Source organism: Anomaloglossus baeobatrachus, chromosome 7 (assembly GCF_048569485.1).
Source record: "Anomaloglossus baeobatrachus isolate aAnoBae1 chromosome 7, aAnoBae1.hap1, whole genome shotgun sequence".
Taxonomy (NCBI): domain Eukaryota; kingdom Metazoa; phylum Chordata; class Amphibia; order Anura; family Aromobatidae; genus Anomaloglossus; species Anomaloglossus baeobatrachus.
In genome coordinates, this window is record NC_134359.1 from 255301040 (window position 1) to 255324095 (window position 23056).

The following is a 23056-nucleotide window of genomic DNA, read 5'->3' on the forward strand; positions in this document are numbered from 1 at the left end:
AGTGTAAGCTGGTAACCAGGGTAAATATCGGGTAACTAAGCAAAGTGCTTTGCTTAGTAACCCGATGTGTACCCTGGCTACGTGTGCATGGAGCCAGCACTTGCAGCCTGTCAGCATCGTACACTGGTAACCAGGGTAAATATCGGGTAACCAAGCAAAGCGCTTTGCTTAGTTACCCGATATTTACCCTGGTTACCAGTGTACGCTGCTTACACAGAGTCGGTGCTCGTTGGTCTTTCGCTGTCAAACACGCCAATGTGTGCTGCACAGTGAGAGACCAATGAGCAAAAAATGAACCAGAACATTGTGTAACGATCAGCGATTTCACAGCAGGGGCCAGGTCGCTGCTTAGTGCCACACACAGCGAGATCGCTGATGAGGTCACTGGTACGTCATAAAACCTGTGACTCAGCAGCGATCTCGCTATGTGAGAAGTACCCCTAAGGAGCATTAGAATGAATTGGGTGATCGCTCTGCTGCATCAGTCTCGTCTGATCCCTTTTCTTCCTCCCGCTTTTACAAGTATATAAGTATATTTCAAATCATATATCTATATTAAATAAACGAATCTAGATTAGGGCAAAACAGTATTAAATTCCCTTCCGATAATCCATCAGGTGAGCTGGAATATTCCCTCTGATTTGCCAGTCTCTTTGTTAGAAATCCCATTTGTCTGAAGACGTGCGGAGACTCCTTTGGGCACCACACGAACCGACAATCACAAGAAAACAATGCTCTATTCTTTAGGGTTTGAGCTCATAGAAAATTAAAGTGTTATCTCAATACCGTAGAGCAAAGAGACTGCCAAGGCATGATAAAAATGAGAAGCGGCCCGCGCAGGTATATTCCTTATGGAGGTCTAAAATTGCTTTCACCTTTTGATGCAAATCTCTTTTTTTGAAGGTGAAAATACGCGCGGCTCGGAAATAGAAAAAGGTTTCCAACAATTACATTGGTGAATATGTTATTTGGACATAGATCCATCGAAAAAAAAAAAATCTACATTTAATGAAGAAAGACAAGAAGTTCTGCTTTTTTCTTTAAGATCTCTTCAGTTCTTTTGTGTAATTGTATAAGTCCGATTCAATGGCTCTGAATGGCGTAATAGATACATTTAGCGAGCCGCCGCTAAGCTTTCTTTCAAAGCAAAATGTCTTACAATGGCTGTCAAGTGATAAGGGAGACAAAAACGTAATCTTAATCTCAATAGGTGATATCAAATATTGAGATTTAATCTACAGGTGCAAAGAAAAAAAAAAAAGAAACTTCACAGAAGCGCAGATCCGAGATGATTTCATTTCAAAGGATAGATTTAGCGCTCGGCCCAATTACCCGGTGTTAAAGGTTTTCCCGTCTTGGAAAAAAAATACTGATTGATTACTAGGAGGCTTTTAAGTCGTACTGTGATCACCTGTCAATCACAATTACAGGTCACCTGTGCGGCCTCGCAGTTTACTAAAATTCCTTCAACTTTCTCCTTATTTATTAAAGAGCATTGAAATGAGAGAGACGGGCCCAAGTAGTGAGAACCTGGGTAGGACTCCTCGATCTCAATGTTTGCCCAGTTGGTGGACTCCTCCTGGTCAGATGGAAAAGCTGTGCTGTGTGGTTTAAACCAATCAGCTACTTCCTCCTGAAGCTCCATCTCCCCTCCCAAAATCCTACATACACTGAGAGACAGAACATTGCAGCGTCAACCCCTCCTCGTCAATTAACTTTAAAAATAAGGAAAAGTTTTGTCACAGCATGGACTTAGAGAATGTCCGGCGTGAGATAAAACACACAACAGATGAGTTTTACCAAGTCAAACAAGGGGTACACTGAGGACACATTAACAACGGTGGGTTCTGATGCTAATGAGAGGGAAGATGGACACCTCCTCCACTTATCTACACTCCTAGACAGATCCTATACAGGTTCCTCACCTGCTGCCTATCAGGAATCTGAAGCCCTGAAAGACCCTGCGGTAAGCCCAGGCTAGTGAGTGGGATGGTAAGGATCACTAGTCTCACCGCTGCACTAAAACCACACAAATGATTCATACAAAATAAGTAATATAGCCAGTTAAACATTTTGTTTTACCAATCTGTTATTTATGGTATCAGTAATGTGACTTTTTTCAGATTATCAGATAAATTTACTTTTGCCCATTATATTTCATTCTGAATATCCATAGAAAATAGTGTCCACAGGGCAAAGACCATGATACGTGGTGTATCGCCTCAAAACGAGCAAGGTAAAGTTATTTTTTACTTCAATGGTGGAGCTTTGACCTGGTCACAAAACAGAGTAGCCTAAAATGTCAAGTAAAAAAGGATAAAAGTGAATAAAAAATAACCCCCCCACCCACAAATTTTAGTATAAACCACAGGACCTGTTGATCCCACTAATCTTTCCACTGTTTATACTATATTGTGTCCACCAACATCAAGGCTCCTGAACCATTGAGGTTTTGTCACAATAGTCTCTCTGCTATAAGAGTGTAGTGACAGGTTTTGGATCTGAGTTACACTTTCCCCTGTGAGACTCTGCTATTTAAATGTGTTTTCCTTTGGCAGTCACAGGGTTAATGTCAGTATTCCTTGCCAGCAAGCAGTCCAATTACCATCACACGTGTATCGGTTTGGGACTACTCACAGTCCCTTTAGTTACCCTCTGCTACCAGCAGAGGGTGCCAGTTATTCTTGATTCATTTGGATGCTGGTCTTGCAGGTGGAAGGAGCTGCTGAATCCCTTTGCTGAGTTGCTGGTTCTGACTGAAGCGGTCTCTTGTGGTGTTTTCCCCCTGTCTGTCCTTTCCCGGTGTGTTGCTTTAATTCAGTGGTGGGGCTAGCATCCTTCACCTCCCACTCACTAGCCAGGACTATTGTAGGGTCATCTCAGGGCATCAAGTTCCTGCTCAGCTACAGGTGAGGAACCTGTATAGGGACTGGCTAGGAGGGCAGTGTACAGCTGCAGGTAAGTGAGGAAGTGTCCGTCTTCCCTCTCACTAGCACTAGGGCCCACCATTGTTAAAGTGTCCCCAGTGTACCCCTTGTTTGCCGTGGTGTTACCCCTGTTTAGTTGTGGATTTGGCCTCATGCCAGACATCCCTAGTCCGCGCCATGACAGATTTATTCTCTCCATAAGTCAATGTCAGCTCGTAATAAATCTTCTTACGATAACAAAAATACATCAAAGTGCTAAAAACCGAGTAATAAAACACTGATCTAATATTGGCGATAATGATTCACCCGAGAAAGACATTAGAGCAAAATAAAATTGACGCAACACCGTGCCAAGAGATGAAAAGACAGAGGCAAGACAGCAGACATGTTATAGGGAGAGAACATAATTAGATTTCTATCACTCTGCGTTAGGTGCGCTGCTTTATATTGTAATTGACCAGGATTTGTTCCTACTTGTCTCTCTTGTTAAAAACCTACAGCACCTGTGTTAATGGGTTTTGTTTCCATCAAGGCTTAATGAGGACTGGCAGATCTGCATGGTCTCCATGAGAATTGGGAAGGAGACAAATACCCAATTTTTATTACCGTTTGACAGAGACATAATGACTGCTGAGAAACTCATTATCATTATATTATACAATGATTTAACTTCAAACCTTTGCATTGCTGAAGCATAACCAAACCGCGCGCTGACGAATTAAACATCAGAGCAATATAATCGTGCTAATTCTTCAGGAGAATGGCTACTTGTCTCGTTACCTTGTCGGAAAACTGAACGTATCATAAAGGAAAGATAAAAAAAAATATAAAAACTTTCTGAAATGTTTTTGATATGATTCACCATTATGGACATACACAGTACATCAGACCACCGATTAATGACTACTTAATTATATGGAGGTCTCCTGATGTGTCATGCGATGTTCAGCTCTGTACACGCCTGCTGGCATGGTGACATCAGACTCTGTTCACACCGGAGAGTCTGACAAGCAACCTGAGGCATCTGGATTGTTCAGCCAGAACCGGGCGTCGGCTGGTTCAGGTTCATTGGTCTTCAGCTCTGCAGGAGTTAATTTCTGCAGACTGGTGAGCAGGACCTAGAGCTCAGGTTGCTAATTGCCACATGCAGCTGTCTCCTTCTTCCTATTTGTGCCAATGATAGCTTCAGCATAACCTCCAGCGATCCTGGTCTTGTTGGTGATCCTGTTAATGGTGATCTGTGTTGAGTGGTGTGAACCTTCCCCTGCTGTGCGCTACTTTCTTCCCTTTTTCTTTATTCCCCTATACACATATTGTCTCTCCTTTGTGTTAGAGTGTAGTGTGTATGAGTTTCCGTTCTCCCTTGTCCGTGTCATTTTGTGGGGATTTACCTCTGTGTTTTTTGGGCCTGCCCCGAGGGTGTGGGAGAGGGGCAGTAAGATCAGGGCTCAGACAGGAATTAGAGTCATGCTGGGGGCTTAGACCTGGCTACTATCAAGCCTACCTCTGAGATAAGGGACAGCGCAGGGTCTCAGGTCTGAAAGCCAGCAGAAGGGCACCTGTCCTGTCATTACATACCCTGTGACTTGATGCTCCCCTAACTGGAAAAGATATGGAAAGAAAGGAGTGGGCATATTGAAATATTGAGGTTCAACATGTCTAACCCTTTTCCCGGTAGGGAAAAATATGCACATTTCTGAATACACAGTACTTATACTGTATATAAAGATGTTCTGAAAAATAGCTGTCAAATGATGCCCCTCTCCAGAAAAAAAAAGAAAAGGCAGAAGACCCCTGTTTAAGTAAATTGAATTCATCAGGAACTCTATTTTAAAAGTCATCTATATATGTTATGGATCTATTAAGAACATTAGTGTGAACAGAGGCTTGGTTATCCATACATATTAGATGGCTGTCAGCCAAACAATGGATGGACCCATCCCAGCCACCTCTCCCATACTCAGGAGCTCTTGTTTGGCACAGCACTTCTGTGTTCTGTATGAGAAAACCTCAGAATAAAATTTGACGTGCACAATCAACATTTCTTCTGACCGTTAAGCGGGCTTTACATGCTACGATATCGCTAGCAATTTCTAGCGATATCGAGTGTGTAAGTACCCGCCCCCGTCGCACATGCTATATCGTGTGATCGCTGCCGCAGCGAACATTATCGCTACGGCAGCGTCACACGCACTTACCTGGTCGGCGTCGTCGCTGTGACTGCCGAACAATCCCTCCCTCAAGGGGGAGGGACGTTCGGCATCACCGCGAAAGTCATTAAGTGGCCGGCCAATCAAAGCAGAGGGGCGGAGATGAGCAGGACGTAACATCCCGCCCACCTCCTTCCTTCCGCATTGGGGCCGGCGGCAGGTAAGTAGACGTTCCTCGCTCCTGCGGTGTCACACATAGCGATGTATGCTGCCGCATGAGCGATGAACAATATGGATAAACAACCCTTACCGATTTTTGAGTTTGGGACGACCTCTCCATGGTGAACGATTTTCACCATTTTTGAGGTCGCTTAAGGACGCTGGTAAGTGTCACATGCTGCGATATTGTTAATGATGCCGGATGTGCGTCACTAACAACGTGACCCCGACAATAAAACATTAACGATATCGTAGCGTGTAAAGCCCCCTTTAGTCGACTGGCACCACCACACACTAAACAATCAGCCAAATTTGTCAATATCCGCAGTTTCAGACAACATTTTGTATATTAGAGCCTTTAAGGGGGAACTGGCCCAAGGTGCAAAACCTTCTCTCCCTTAAGGTTCACAAAAACAATTGATTGTGTTCTGTACTTACAAGAGCAAGAAACCATGAGGACTCCAACTCTCTATGTACACAAAAATGCCCATGCCGAAAAATACAATGTGAATCTAAAATATAGTGCTAGATTTTGCCACCCAGGACAGCACAGTCTTGTGTCTTAATCCCTTCTCCCCTTTCCATAACTTTCACGTTAATTGAAGGAGATGTTCCACAATCACAACTTATCTACAGGATGTTGATTATGGTGGGTTTCACCACTGGGACCCACACCGATCACGAAAACAGAAGTTTTGTGTCCACCATTTGAATAGAGTGATACCATTCAAGGCCCCTATACACATTATATCATTATAATATCAGTTGAACTCGCCAATATCAGTGGGAATGACAGACAGTCTAATGTGTATGGGGTCTCCCAACTTTCACTTGACCAATGTCGTTGGGGGAGATAATGGTCAAAATGTTGGAAAACCAACAATCAATGCTTTCGCTCAGTGTATAAATATGCCGCTAGAGCCCACAGGGTATGGGGGAGTTGAAAGGGAAAGTTGTTGGCCGAAAGATTATTTCTCGTGTGTGACCAAATGTAGAACTGGTGGAGGAAGGTTAAACTAGATGGACCTAGGTCTTTTTTCAACCTAAGTAACTATGAGTGGACCTCTTAAGCTGGCGTCACACGCGCCGATATGTTGTGCGATCGCACCCGCCCCCATCGTTTGTGCGTCACGGGCAATTTGTTGCCCGTGTCGCACAAAGTCGTTAACCCCGTCACACGTACTTACCTCCCGAACGACCTCGCTGTGGGCGGCGAACATCCTCTTCCTGAAGCGGGAGGGACGTTCGGCGTCACAGCAACGTCACACAGCGGCCGCCCAATAGAAGCAGAGGGGCGGAGATGAGCGGGATGTAACATCCCACCCACCTCCTTCCTTCCTCATTGCCGGCGGCCGTAGGTAAGCTGCAATTTGTCGTTCCCGAGGTGTCACACGGAGCGATGTGTGCTGCCTCAGGAACGATGAACAACCGGCGCGCAGAAGGAGGAACGAGTTTATGAAAATGAGCGACGTGTCAACGAGCAACGATAAGGTGAGTATTTTTGCTCATTAACAGTCACTCGTAGCTGTCACACGCTACAATATGTCAAACGATGCCGAATGTGCGTCACGGAATCCGTGACCCCGACGACATATCGCCCGATATATCGTAGCGTGTGACGTCGGCTTTAGTCTCATTGATGTGAATAGAGCAGCAGAGCATTTGCTCGACCTCTGCTGCATTCAATCTGGGGACTTTGTAATGGGTGGGGTACTTGTCGCCTAAAATTAAAGGACATGGACCAACTAAGGTTGGAACACTCTGTCCAAAGGGCACAATGAAACCAGATGTATTATAGGGTGTTGGACCCGATGACCCTTGAGGTCCCTTCTAACTCTACCATTCTATGATTCTACGAAAGACCGCTGAACTCAAACTTTTACTGGAAACATATACTTCATTGGTCAGAGAGAAAAATTGAGCAAAACTGCGTTCGAGTGATTTGGAAACTTCAGTTTCAGACGTATCCGACAATTCCATATCCCTCATGTATAACTGTTTCAAAGTGCGGCACCGCTCGGGAGTAGCTGCTACGCTCGCTATAATTTTCCTTTCATAATAAATAAAACCTTGACGTTCATGAAATGAAAATATTGCGCGGTGTGAAGGCCACCTCGTTGTAGTTTGTAAACACAAAAGGTTTGATGTGGTGACAATCAAGACAATTACCGCAAAGTGCTTGTTGCACTTTTTCCTCGGGGCCTCATAATTATCACAGCGCGGAGAAGGTGTAAATCATATTACTCTGAAGGTAGGATTTGTTTAGCGCTAAGAAATACTTTCATTTTACACTTAGGAATAAAAAAAAAACTGTTAAATGAGGGAAAAGGTTAAAAAAATAAATATAAAAATGAAGCTAATAAATTCTACTTCAGCTTTCCACAGACCAAGAAAATGAATCTATGGCAAGAAATCCTGAAGTTCTCCTGCTCTCTTGGAAGAGATATACTGTGAAGACAACTGTGCGAATATTGTCAAGGAAAGGGAATTCTTGTCTTATAAAGGGACTTGGATCAGTAGGCCATGCTATCGCTTTATGAGTCTGTGCAGATTGCCCTAGTGTCAGCACATGCTCAGTGCAGCACATGTGCATATTGCCCTAGTGGTAGCACATGCTCAGTGCAGCACATGCGCATATTGCCCTAGTGGTAGCACATGCTCAGTGCAGCACATGTGCAGATTGATGTTGTGTCAGCACATGCTCAGTGCAGTGCCGGTACAGATTGCGCTAGTGGAGGAGATGCTCAGTACTGTATAGGGAATTCCAGGAGAAAATGTATTCTGCACATGTGTCAATACTGTATGGAAGTATTTCAGAGCAGAAGTGTAACAGATGAGCCACATATTGTGCAATAATTAGGAGTTAAGGCTGCTTTACACGTTGCAATTTCTCGTGCGCCCCCATCATTTGTGCGGCACGGGCAATTTGTTGCCCGTGTCGCACAATGTTGCAACCCCCCGTCACACGTACTTACCTTCCAAACGACCTCGCTGTGGGCAGTGAACATCCACTTCCTGAAGGGGGAGGGACTTTCGGCGTCACAGTGATGTCACACTGCGGCCGGCCAATAGAAGCGGAAGGGCAGAGATGAGCTGGACGTAACATCCCACCCACCTCCTTCCTTCAGCATTGCCAGCGGCCGCAGGTAAGCTGCAGTTCATCGTTCCCGAGGTGTCACATGGAGCGATGTGTGCTGCCTCGGGTACGATGAACAACAAAACGTTCCATTTTTAGAAAATGAGCGACGGGTCAGCGATGAACGAGAAGGTGAGTATTTCTGCTCGTTCATAGCTGTCACACGCTACGATATCACTAACGATGCCGTATGTGCGTCACTTACGACGTGACCCCGCCGACACATCGTTAGATATATTGTAGCGTGTAAAGCTCGCTTTACATGCAGGGGCTCAGGAACAGGGGACTCCAAATGTTTAATATGTCATGGTTGCTGTTCTGGCATCAGGGTCCCTGGGTGATCTACAACGTTGATGTTCCCTGATATCTGCCCCCAAACAGTATCCACAGCCGATGGACTGACCACAGACGCAGGTTTCGGAAATAACAGTCACTTTAATACGGCAGAAACGAAGAAATCAAACACAGAATATATGTTTCACAGTCTCTCTTGGTAGGCCACGACACATATAAGTTGGAGTTAAATACTGAAGTGCAATTAGGGTTCTGGAGCTTTAAGAGCACAAATTGTTTTAGCTGTAATACTGGTATGCTTTTAGAAGCAGGTTCAAAGTCTCTTGTAGCCTAGATAAAGGAGGGTAGGTGGAATAAACGGATTTTTGTGTACTCATCATAAAATCGTTTTCTCTTAGCCATCATTGGAGGACACAGGACCATGGGTGTTATACTGCCTATCCATAGGAGGACACTAAGTAGATGCAAAAGACATTAGCTCCTCCTCTGCAGTACACCCCCCCTGGCCGGGCCAGGCAACCTCAGTTTTAGTACACAAGCAGTAGGAGAAAAAAATAGTAAGAACTTATCTCAACGGAGGAACATGAGAAAAAAAGAGTCATAACCAAATAAGGTACTGAGAGAACCAAGGCCCAACAGGGTAACAGGGTGGGTGCTGTGTCCCCCAATGATGGCTAAGAGAAAACGATTTTACGGTGAGTACACAAAAATCCGTTTTTCTCTGACGCCTCATTGGGGGACACAGGACCATGGGACGTCCTAAAGCAGTCCATGTGTGGGGAAAATAAAAGAAAGACAACACAACCCAAGGACAAGGAACCAGTCCCAGATAGTCTGGAGTGCCTACTGAGAGAGGTGCTCTACTGCCGTTTGCAGAATTTTCCTACCCAGATTTGTCTCAGGTGAAACCTGGGTATGGACTCTGTAATGCTTTGAAAAAGTATGTATGCTAGACCAGGTCGCAGCCTTACACACCTGTTCCACTAAAGCCTGATGCCGAATGGCCCACGAAGCGCCAACTGCTCGCGTGGAATGAGCCCGCAGCCCACTAGGAAAGGGCTTGAGTTGCAAGCGGTAGACTTCCTGTATTGCAGAGCGAATCCAGCGAGCCAGAGTCGCCTTTGAAGCTGCCTGTCCCTTCTTAGGCCCTTCAGGAATGACGAACAAAGAGTCCGTTTTCCTAAAGGGGGCTGTCCTGGATATGTAATATCTGAGAGCTCTGACGAGGTCTAACGAATGCAGAGATCTTTCCACCCTATGAACTGGGTGTGGACAAAAGGAAGGCAGAACAATGTCCTCGTTCAATTGAAACTGGGTAGGAACCTTTGGAAGAAAATCCGGAAGGGGGCGCAGAACCACTTTGTCCTGGTGAAGATCAGAAAAGGCTCGCGGCAAGAGAGTGCTGCCAGCTCTGAAACCCGTCTGATGGACGTAATTGCCACCAGGAATGTTACCTTCCAGGACAGAAGAGCAAGGGAGGATTCCTTGAGGGGTTCAAAGGGAGACCTCTGGAGACCGTCCAGAATGAGATTGAGGTCCCATGGGTCCAGCGGCCATTTGTACGGGGGAACTAGATGGGAGACGCCCTGGAGGAAGGTCTTGACTTGCGGTTTTTGAGCCAGGCGGCATTGGTAGAAGATTGAGAGCGCTGACACCTGCCCTTTAAGGGAACTGAGAGCCAACCCCGCTTGCAAGCCAGACTGCAGAAAGTCGAGAATTCTGGGGATGGCCAGAGGCATAGGCTGGACGTTAGTTTCCCTGCACCATGAAAGGAAGATTTTCCATGTACGGTGGTATATGCGGGATGACGCAGGCTTTCGGGCGCTGATCATGGTGGAGATAACCGCGGGGGAGAATCCCGCTCTTGTTAATACCCAGGTCTCAATGGACATGCCATCAGCTTCAGGGATCTGGAGTTCTGATGGGAAACGGGCCCTTGGGTCAGCAAGTCTGGGATGTCTGGAAGGCGCCACGGTACGTCTGCGAGCATTTGTGCTAATTCGGCGTACCAGGCGCGCCTGGGCCAGTCCGGTGCTATCAGTATCACCGGGACTCCCTCTGCCTTGATCTTCCTGATTACCCGCGGCAGCAGGGGTAGAGGTGGAAATATGTAAGGCAGGCGGAAGTGGTGCCAGGAGCAGACTAGAGCACCCGCGCCGATGGACTGCGGGTCGCGTGACCTGGCTATGAAAGCTGGTACCTTTGCGTTCAACCTTGAGGCCATTAGATCCACGTCTGGGGTACCCCAGCAAGTGCAGATGTGTAGGAACACTTCTGGGTGGAGAGACCACTCTCCGGCGGCCAGGCCTTGGCGACTTAGAAAGTCTGCTGCCCAGTTCTCTAGTCCCGGTATGTGTACCGCTGATATCACTGACCCCGTCGATTCGGCCCAGCTGAGGATCTTGTGGACCTCAAGATAAGCCGCTTTGCTGGGGGTGCCCCCCTGCCGATTGATATAGGCTACAGCTGTTGCATTGTCCGATTGGACTCGAATCTGACGACCCGCTAACAGAGGGCAGAACGCCCTGAGCGCGAGGAAGATCGCGCGGATTTCCAGGATGTTTATGGGTAGGGAAGATTCCTGGGGCGTCCAACGTCCTTGAGCAGTGTGGTGCCGGTACACTGCTCCCCAGCCTAGGAGGCTGGCGTCCGTGGTCAGGACCAGCCAGTTCACTGGGAGAAAAGATCTTCCCTTCGATAGGGATGAGGACCGAAGCCACCAGTGGAGTGCATACCTGACTGAAGGCGTCAGGTGAAGATGTTTGTCCAGGGAGAAGGGGCTCTTGTCCCAGGCAGCTAGAAGGGCTAGCTGCAGTGGGTGGAGGTGCAGTTGAGCAAAGGCTACTGCCTCCATAGCCGCCACCATCCTGTCAAGCACCTTCATGCTGAATCGAATGGAGCGAGACGGAGGACGTAGAAGGCAGCATACCGCTTGTCGAAGAGCAATCGCCTTGTCCTGAGGGAGATAGATCAAGCCCCGACGGGTGTCCAGGGACATGCCCAGGAAGGTGATGGATCGTGATGGAACCGGGGATGATTTGTCTAGATTCAGTAGCCACCCTAAGCGGGATAGGGTGTCCACGGTGATCTGTACGCTGGTTGAGCAGTTGCGGAAGGAGGGGGCCTTGATGAGGAGGTCGTCTAAGTAAGGGAGAATGACTACACCCCTGGCGTGAAGGACGCTCATGGCGGCCGCCATGACTTTGGTGAAGACCCTTGGTGCGGTGGCAAGGCCGAAGGGTAGGGCTACAAATTGAAAATGGGAGTCCTGAACTGCGAAGCGGAGGAACTTTTGGTGATGTGGGGCGATGGGTATGTGCAGGTACGCATCCTTGATCTCTATGGAGGCGAGGAATTCCCCTTCGACCATGGATGCAATAATGGACCTTAGGGACTCCATTCTGAATCTCCGTACGAGCACATGTTTGTTCAGGTGTTTGAGGTCCAGGATGGGTCGAACTGACCCATCCTTTTTGGGGACCACAAAGAGGTTGGAATAAAAACCCCTGAACTTCTCGTCGTCCGGGACAGGTATTATCACTCCTGCTGTTTGGAGCAAGTGGATTGCTGAGAAAAAAGCCTTGCGTCGTTTTCGAGTCTTTGGGGGGTTTGAGAGAAAGAACTGACTCGGGGGTCGGGTCCGAAAATCTATGTGGTAACCGAAGACACAAGGTCTCACACCCATTTGTCGTCTGAGGCGGCAGCCCAGATGGGTTGAAAGAGCCGCAGTCGACCTCCTACAATGAGTGTGTCTTCCGGGGCGCCGAAGGAGTCATGAGGGGGGAAAACGTCGTGGACAAGTCTCCCTAGTCCTGGACTGTTTCGGTCCTGCCCAGACCGAGATCGCCTTTGCGACCCACACAAAGGCAAAGGAGGGCGAGAGGGAGGAACCCGAAGCCTCAAAGGCAGAGCAGGCGAGGTGCTCTACCTGTCTGTCGGGTCCTTGATGGAAGAACCATCGGGTAAAGACAGGAGCGTCTTTGTGACAAGGCGGGAGACCGGGGGGGTCGACCGAGGGCGGATCGGCCCAGCCCTTAGGGACAGGTAAAAGGGTACCGGGACTCCATGAGTTTACGGTTACCAAAGCGCCTGTCAGACTTCTCCCTTTGCTTTGTGAGGATATCCTGAAACTCTGGGTGATCAGTGAAAACCTTTTGGGGTTTCCTTGCCCTCTTAAAGGAGACTGCATGGTCAGTGGTAGTGGATGGGGGATCCTCCACATGCAGAGTTTGGTTGATTGCTGCTATAAGGGAGTCTATTGCAGTTTGATCATCTGGGAGGGTGAAACCAAGGAATCATCCTGGTACAAACAGCATTCTCCCTCCTCCGGCTCTTCAGAAGCTGTGCAGCGTGTGGGAGAGTCTGCCCTGTGTGCTCCCGAGGGAGAGCCATGGGGGACATGAGAGAGTGCTGGAGACACCTGGCCGTGTGCTCTTTTTCTGATCCCTGCAACCGGTGAAGCATGGATCCGGATTACCTCAGAAGGCCCCTCCATAGGGGTATCCTCAGGCTGCGTTCCGTCCAGGGGCCCAGAAGGGTGTGGAGGACGACATTGCATAGCCAGCACCAGGTTCTGTGACAGTTTTTCCATGGATTGGGACAGAAACTGGGCTGACGGTTGCGGCGGTGGTGGTGGTGGCGGGGGGGGGGGGGTCTTGGGGGGCTATAGGGGCACAGGACTCACAGAGAGAAGAGGTGTGTTTACATGGCAGCTCAGCGTGGCAGGCAGTGCAGGCTGAATAATAGACTATGCGAGCCTTAGCACTCTTAGTACCCTTAGAATTCTGCATGTTCCTAATAGGAGTATGCCAGGAGGGGGAGCAATGATATGCAGAGCTACAAGTGAAGCAGTGGGAAGCAAGGATTGTATTTGCTTCGGCGTACATAACCAGAATCAGCCGATGGCCCTGCGTCCTCAGGAAGGAGTAAGCCCGCTCTGTGGAGAAATTTGCGCGCTTTCCTGGGGGGCTTATCGCGGCCCATGGGGGGCGGGGCTTGGCGCTAAAAGACCGCCAAGAAGAAGTCCGTGTTCCCCCCTGCTGTGAGTTCATGAGCCCTGGGAGCCCTCCCCCCGCCACCGGTAGATTATCTCTGCAGGATTCCCTGCAATCAGCAAGGGACTTTCCCCTTCTCCAGCCAGCACGCAGCTATGGTGGGAATAAATACTGTAAATTCAGCAGTCCTGGGAGCCTTTCCTGCACCGTCTTTCTCCCTTTGGGAAACCAGTCAGGGGGAATCTCGCCTTAGGCTGGGGCCACACGGGGACTACTGCGATCCCCTTGCATGAGACTCGGCTCGTGCTGGCAGTACAGCAGAGCCGAGTGTCATGCTTGTGTCCTTGCAACTGAGGTCCGTTCGTGCGAGCAGACCTCAGCTGCGGGGGGCGGGCCGGCACTCAGGAGGGGAGGGAGGGATTTCTCTCCCTCTCGCCTGTGTAGCCGGCTATAGACATTCTCGCTCTGCACGCACGGTACATCGGTGTACCGCGAGTGCAGTGCGATTTTTCTCTCGCCCCATTCACTTGAATGGGTGCGAGAGAAAGTCTCGGATTACAATCGCAGCATGCTGCGATTGTTTTCTCGGTCCGATTAGGGCTGAGAAAATAATCGCTCATGTGTGCTGTCACACAGGCTAGAATTGGTCCGAGGGGAATGCGATGTTTTATCGCACTCCACTCGCACCGATTTTCTCGCCGTGTGGCTTAGGCCTTACACTGCCTCAGTCCAGGCAATGGAATAGCAGAGTCAGCTTGCTGTGTCCGGCCACACAGGTGCAATGTATCAACTCAGAGCCTGCAAAGAGGAGCTGAAGAATTGTGCCTCTGCCCTGGGCTCTGGAAAATCGGTGTTTGTGGGACCCGTCGTCCAGAAAAAGGCAGCCCAGGATCCAGCGTCGCAGGATGGGGGGTACGTGGAGGCGACACTCCACGTTCCCGCCCGTTGATGCTATTGAGAGATCGGTCCCTAGGGGAAACCGTCGCCCTCAAAAAATAACAAAACCTTGAAACGATGTGCCTCCTACAGACACTAAGCTAAAACTGAGGTTGCCTGGCCCGGCCAGGGGGTGTATACTGCAGAGGAGGAGATAATGTCTTTTGCATCTACTTAGTGTCCTCCTATGGATAGGCAGCATAACACCCATGGTCCTGTGTCCCCCAATGAGGCGTCAGAGGAAAAGCGATTGTACAGACCTGGAATCCTTGAGTAAATATCACTGTTAAGGCACACACAGAGGTACTTTTAAGCAAATGCGGAGACTTGCCCAGCGCGTTACAGGGACCAGACGGCTGGTGCATGGACAATGGTGTGCGAGCCACTAATGTTGAGGTGGGATGGGAGACGCTCAAACTTTCCCAACCTGCGTGCAGTAGGTTCTTGTATATACTCAGCATGCCCTACTGTCTGAAGATGCATGGTGTATATCAGACACAAGTGTTGTCTAATGGCTTGTAATAAGAGCAGTCATGCCTCAGGTTCAGGGATCGAGCCGGTGACCATGTGCTGTGTGGTCAATTTTCTTCCTTGCTGTACCTGGTCAACCAAAAACTCCAAACCAGCAGTTCTGTTCTGGTTGGTCCCTGGTATATGTTTTCAAGTATCCAGAACAAAGTAGGTGGAACCCATTTAACCGGTCATCCTCAACCTGTGGAGGGGAGCTGCTCAAAAACTAGTTTTGCTTCAAGAGCAAGATAGCCGCAGGTTTGGGAAAAATGATCCATACTGATTCAGTGTGACATGACCACCAATTTCTTTAGACGCCAACGTTTTTGATTTTTTTCTTTCATATAATTTCTCGTCAACGTCCTACGGAACCTTCTCTTATTAACATTCCCATCAAACATTCACATATGTTCTGCTTTTTATTATTTCTTGTCAGGAGTCTGGAGAAAAAAAGGAGAAAAGAGAGGCGTTTGGTTTGCCGGTAATTTCATAAGCTTTCTCCTTTCATGAATTCGGAAGCTCGATAACTGAAGGGAAACAATGGAACATTTAATTATGGTTGTCTGCGTGTGAAGTGGGAGATACATTGCAGGAAATTAACTAAACAGGACAGTGATGGGGAGGGGTAATATGAATGAATTACACCAGGAGACAACTCATTTCAAATAATAAAAAAAACGTTTCATTTAGTGATAAGCGTAAAACTCGCTGCTGGAAAGCGCATCCCCTCCCCCGTCTATTAGTCTTTGCATTGCCTCATATAGGAGGCTATTTTTCTAAGTTTTGCCATACAGTATTCACATGGGAACTAGAAAAGTTATTAAAGTGTGCGCAACGCTGGTGGGGCTGAGTTACGTCTATTTAAGTCTTGTAAATTCTCTGCCTCTATATATATTAGAAATTATTAAAAAGTTTTACAGTTTTCCAGGAACGAGACCTCAGAGGAAAATATTTTTTGTGATACTGTGTGCCAAAGTCTAATACAAAAAGCAACCATACAAGAGTATTGCAAAAAAAGGAGAGAGGAGGGTTTTCCAGCAAGGAAAAAAGTGTCCAAAAAAATAAATAAATATTAAAATATGTCTTTATTAATTAGCTTTAAAAAGTTATAGAAAAACCAGCATATGAATATGAGCCCACCATATACATAACCAATGCTACTAAGAAACCTCGGGGGAGAGCACAGTGTCCACAGTCAGTATATTAAGTACAGTTGTGCTCAAAAGTTTACATACCCTTGGCAGTTTTTTTGCTTTCTAGGCTTTTTTTCATAGAATATGAATGATAACTCCAAAACTTTTTTTCCACTCATGGTTAGTTGTTGGGTGAAGCCATTTATTATCAAACTACTGTGTTTTCTCTACTTAAATCATAATGACTCGCTCGCTTCGGCAGCACATATACTAAAAAAAAAAAAAAAAATTGGAACGATACAGAGAAGATTAGCATGGCCCCTGCGCAAGGATGACACGCAAATTCGTGAAGCGTTCCATAAAAAAAAAAAAAAAATCATAATGACAACCAAAAACATCCATATGACCCTGATCAAAAGTTCACATACCCTGGTGATTTTGGCTTGATAACATGCACAGACGTTGATACAAATGGGTTTGAATGGCTAATAAAGGTAACATCCTCACCTGTTTGCTTGTAATCAGTGTGTGTGCATAAATGCTGAGTGAGTTTCTGGGATCCAGACAGATGCTTGCATCTTTTATCCAGCCACTGACATTTCTGGATTGTGAGTCAGGAAGAAAGCAAAAGAATTGTCAACGGATCTATTGGAAAAGATAGTTGAACTGTATAAAACAGGAAAGGGATACAAAAAGATATCTAAGGAATTGATAATGCCAGTCAGCAGTGTTCAAACTGTGATTAACAAATGGAAATTCAGGGGCTCTGTAAAAACCAAATCATGAACAGGTCGACCAAGAAAAATGTAGGCCACAGCTGCCAGGAAAATTGTTTGGGATACAAAGAAAAACCCACACATAACATCAGCTGAAATATAGGACTCACTGAAAACTAGTGGTGCGGCTGTTCAAGATGCACAATAAGGAGGCACTTTGAAGAAAAAGGGACTCCATGGTCGAGTCACCAGAAGAAAGCCATTACTGTGTAAATGCCACAAAGTATCTCACCTAAAATACGCTAAACAGTCCAGAGACAAGCCTTCAAAATTCTGGAACAAGGTAATTTGGAGTGATGAGACCAAAACCAAACTTTTTGGCCACAACCATAAACGTTACCTTTTGAGTGGTGTCAACAAGGCCTATGATGAAAGGAACACTATTCCTACTGTAAAATATGAAAGTGGATCACTGATGATGTGGGGATATGTGAGCTACAAAGGCATAGGAAACTTGGTCAAAGTTGAAGGACAGATGAATGCAGCACGTTATCAACAAATACTGGAGGCAAGTTTGCACTCATCAGCCCGGAAGCTGCGCATGAGACGTACTTGGACGTTCCAACATGACAATGTCAAGATTGGGAATTTCGGGGAGACCACAAATGGGGTCCCTCGTTCAGGTCACAGAGATGGATTCCAAATCAAATCTGCGCAGATGTATGTATGAGGAAAAATGACCACACAGAAACGTGTCTATCCAGGAGAAGCTCAAAGCTCTTCTAACCCGTATATTATAAAATACACACAGTTATTCAGTTCAACATTGTCCCTGATTGGTTAGAGATAAACGGCAAAGTCTATATAGTACGTCATGAGCCTGCTACTGGCTTTCTAATACCAGTTTGAACCAGCTACTGAATACTTCTTTGTTCATTGTACATTTTGGCTTATCCATCTGGGTTAGTAAGAGATAAAGCCCCAGCTTCACATCCCAGCTGGTGAGAACCAACATATTATGAATACAATCAGTGTGTTATGAATACTTGCATTGTTCAGCCTAGCATAATTTGTTTCCCATTCCAAAGGCACATCCTGGTATGCACATAGCAATAATCATACAAACACAAATGATCTTATTATATGGACAATTGATTCATAGCCTGGACTTTCATAACAACAATCCAAAACACAAGGCCAAGTAGACCTATCTTTGGCTACAGCAGAACCAAATGAAGGTTCTCGAGTGGCCACCTCAGTCTCCTGACCTCAATATCATTGAGCCACTCTGGGGAGAACTCAAGTGCGCAGTTCATGCAAGAAAGCCTGTGAATTTACAGGAACTTCAAGCTGTCATTGATGTTAGAGGGGGCAATACACGGTATTAAGAACTGGGGTATGTGAACTTTTGATCAGGCTCATTTGGATGGTTTTGGTTGTCATTACGATTTAAAAAGAGTAAACACAGTATTTTGACAATAAATGGCTTCACCCGACCACGAGTGGAAAAAAGGTTTTGGTTATCATATTCTCTGAAAAAAGGCCATGAAAGCAAAAAAAAACAAACTGCTGGGGTAAGTAAACTTTTGAGCACAACTGTAAGTACTAAGTAAATCAGTAATTGCTTATCATATAAAGTGCTAGTGCATTGTGCCTAGTTAAAGAATACACAAAATACAGACAAATTATAAGAAAAAGTCCCTGCTTACCAGACAAGATTGTGCTCTATGCGTCCTCCGTCACCCCAACGTACGTTTCGCTCTTCTTCGTCAGGGAGCGTGAAGTGTGTGCCAAGAACTGAAGTAAAGGTTTCTGTAAGGCTAGCTTCACACAAAAAAAGTTATTTTTACATAGAAAATTTAATTAGTTCTGTTTTTTCAGTTTTTAAGGAAAAATTGTAATTTTACGTTTTATTTCATAAATCAATAGTGCATATGAAAATAAGCAACTTTGTAATATATCTTATCAGATAAATTTGCTTCTTTCTCCTCCTGGACTGATCTTTACTTTTAATTTATAAGTAAAATATGCATTCAGTCAAGGCAGAATTTTCAATAACTGAGATAGAAAATGACGAATAAAGTTCTCCTCCTGGCAGTTGGGTTCTAAATTCCGGTGCTGGAAGGTTCGAATACTAATCTCTGCAGATTAAATATATATCTGCAGGTTAATAGCGTTTTTTCACATGACAGGTTCCTTTAAATAATACAGTCTCATCCAATACAAGGAAGAAATTAGTGCACACTGTGATTTTTTTTTACAAATGTCACTCATCTGAACTGACCATTGAATAACATTGTAACAAAAACATAGTAACAAAAAGGAGACAGTTGCTCTCTGCAGTGCTAAGATATGTGGCACAATGAATATGGGAATATAGACATGCATCATTGCTATGAAAAACATGTACAAATTTAGATACTTAGCACACAAAAATGGCAAGTTTTATGTGAGCCCAACAGCCAACAGCAAGGCAATCTCTAATTTTGGGCCCCTATCAAACTAATGTCTCTCTTTGGGTTGCAAAACCTACAATTTATGGGCGGACAGAAATCTTCAAATGGAGAATTAAAATAGTCTATGACTAAAGAGCAGGAGTGCTCAATCAGAAGGCATGACCCTGTAATCTAAGAAAAAGACTGACGGCACATCCTACCTTTCTAATGTGAACAGGTGCAAACTGAACATGAAACATAGTAACAAAAAGTAGACAGCTACACTCTGTAGTTCAAGCATATGTGGAAAGGAAGGCATTAGTTTTATAGGGGCCTAACAATAAGAGGTCACCTTGCCATTGGCTGTTGGGCTCACATAAAACTGGCCATTTTTGTGTGCTAAGTATCTCAATTTTTACATGTTTTACATAGCAGTAATGCATGTCTATATTCCCATATTCATTGTTCCAAATATTTTAGTGCTACAGAGTGCAACTGTCTGCTTTTTATAATTATGTTTCATGTTCACATTAGAAAGGTAGGATGTGCCATCAGTCTTTTTCTTAGATTCCACTAAGTGCAATTCAATTTTTCCCGGTTGTGTGAACTTGGACTGACTTGTGCTCCACCTATAAAGAAAACATTTATGGGTAACTTTTGTCGATCACAATAATTCCGACTGTCTTGTATTTATTTGCACAGAATTTTTTCCCTCCAGGAACAGCCACACACCATAGATCTTTTCTGCGGTGAATCGGAGGATTTCCATATTTGACAGCAAATTTCAGAACCTTTTACTTCCATTGCATTGAAAGAAGTGTTATCCATAGTGAAAATTCATGATGTGGATCTGAAAATTATCTGTCATACCAATGTCCATGCAAAAAAAGTGGATGAGATTTGTAAAATTTCATCCTCTTGTCTTCCTTTACTGTAAAATCTCCCCAAATTCTGTCTCATGAGGGTCCATGACGGACTACCCTTAAAGGGAACCTGTCATCAGAAATTTTGCACTAAACATAAAAGATTCCCCCTCTGCAGCTCCTGGGCTGCATTCTAGCAATGTTCCTGTTGTTTATGTGCCCCCTTTCTGACCAAAATAAAGACTTTGTAAAGTGGTACCTTTTTGTATTCAGATCTTGATAATGGTACACGGGGGCGGGCTCTCTGGTGGCCGTTAGTCTGCCTCCTGTCGCTTTAGGCCGTCCCCCATTGCGCAATTTCAAAGAGGTGACGTGAAGTAAGCTGGCCAGCGCTTGCGCAGAATGGTGGAGGCGGCGGTGAAAGCGCAACCACGAGATTATGGGCAGGTACTTGCTGATGAAAATCACAGCGCCGCCCATAATCTCGCGCATGTGCAACACGTCACCAGCGGTCACACTGCACATTGCAGTCCCGCGAGAGTGGCACGGCGCATGTGCGAGAATATGGCCGCCCATAATCTCGCACATACGCCGTGCCACTCTCGCGGGACTGTGCAATGTGCACAGTGTGACCGCTGGTGACGTGTTGCGCATGCGCGAGATTATGGGTGGCGCTGTGACTTTCATCAGCAAGTACCCGCCTATAATCTTGTGGTCGCGCTTTCACCGCCGCCTCCACTGCCGCCTCCACCGTTCTGCGCAAGCGCTGGCCACTTTACCTCACGTCACCTCTTTGAAATTGCACGATGGGGGATGGCCTAAAGCGACAGGAGGCAGACTAATGGCCACCAGAGAGCCCGCCCCCGTGTACCATTATCAAGATCTGAATACAAAAAGGTACCACTTTACAAAGTCTTTATTTTGGTCAGAAAGGGGGCACATAAACAACAGGAACATTGCTAGAATGCAGCCCAGGAGCTGCAGAAGGGGAATCTTTTAGGTTTAGTGCAAAATTTCTGATGACAGGTTCCCTTTAAAGGTATAATTCCACTTGCGTATAATTCATGTGCGTTTCGCATCGGTATCACCCGGCATCGTGCACACTCTCCTGACAGGAGCACCTCAGCTGCATAGAAATATGTGGCAAGGTATGGGACCTCTTGCCCACTAGTTCAGCAACCTGGGAGTCGGGGCACCTGCAGGGGAAGTGAGGAGCCATCGCACACAGTTCAGTTAGCTCCAGGCGCAGCAAGCGCCAGGTCGCACTCAGGAAGAGACAACAGTCAGAAGTAACAAGGATAGACATGGGCCCGTGGTCCGGAGCTGGAGGCTCGACCCGGATTCTTAGGAAGAAGGGGGAGCCCAGCGTTCACGGGGAGTGCTGCAGGTACCTGTGACCCGTTCCATGGCCCAGGAGCTGGGGTGGAGGGAAGACAATTGGAAATAACACATAGTTCAGAGGTGAAGGATAGTGTTTCCTTCTATCTGGGATCGGCTGAGGCCCATCACAGCGGAACACGCCACTCCTAAGGCGGTGTGACTTCTGTGAGTAAAGAACTTGAACTGCACCATCTATCGTCCCATCATTGCCGGTGCTCCCATCGTCGCGCCCCTGCGCCATAGATGACTGCTGCGCCCAACATCCTCCCTGGGGCCTAGCTTTACCTGTGGAGAGCTGCCACACCCGAGCTGCGTCACCATCCGCCCCAGAAGAGAGAGACTTTCCGCAGCGGTGGCTAATAACTGGCTGCACACCACATGTGGCGTCACGAATAACTACTCCCATCATCCCCATCCCCATCTTTATTGACACGTTCGGGGTCATGAAACCGGGCCAGGCGTCTGTGACAACCCAAATCGACACCAGGCCCTGAGACCCCGTGGGCGCATCAAATACATGCAGTCGACCCGCTCCTGTCAGGAGATTGTGTGCCGTGCCGGGTGATGCCGATGCGAGACTTGCACGAGTCATACGCAAGTTGAATCATACCCTAAAAGAAAGCATTGCACCCGAGATTTACCTCCTCCAGATTTCACCGTCGAGCCTCATAAATATGAAGTAGATGGTAAAATGATATTGAAGACCGGCTACTGTATGGCAGCAATATCAGGTGCCTTTGTTGTTTGCCGGACTTTGCTCCAAGCACCAGTTTTCCCATTGGACCTAATTTAACAAAACCATCTAACGGAAGACTAGCCTTGACTCCCAAGATGGGTTTTGTAGAATTTCAGAGGCGATCTTTAATAATGCATTAGCCGAGTTGTAGTGTTTTAGCAGCACACCTGATCCTGCACCGGCGCTGAACCCAAACTGCTCAATTCCCAATCCGGCCATTCAGCTCCACTGTTATGAGAGCAGATGAGCCGCAGTCCGTACCATGCAGCCGTGATACATAATGGATGATCTTGAATCCCGCCGCTGCTTTATCCCATCGTTTATCTTTGCAAGGTGCGCACATTTCACTCATTTACCGCGTGTTCTGCTGCTACATTTCATCTTTATGACACAGCACCAATCATGCTTTAAGATATCTCTCTTCAGCTTCCAAATTACGAACAGGTGGGCAAGTGCAGGATCCGAGAGCTCGGCCATCTTACCATAAACCATATGCTAAACCTAGCCCATTATAGTCAGCGGTTCGTTACAGATCTGAGGGGAAATTATTTGGGCAATATGTAACGGTTTCATACTCTGTAACCAATTATCCATTTCCTCGCACGGTAAATGATGAGTCAAAGCCAA

General features: G+C 46.5%; 1 pseudogene; it reads left to right on the forward strand.

Annotated features, from left to right (window-relative positions):
* The first annotated feature begins 16565 nt into the window (after positions 1-16565).
* Positions 16566-16665, forward strand: LOC142246874 (U6 spliceosomal RNA; annotated as a pseudogene).
* The last annotated feature ends 6391 nt before the right edge of the window (positions 16666-23056 follow it).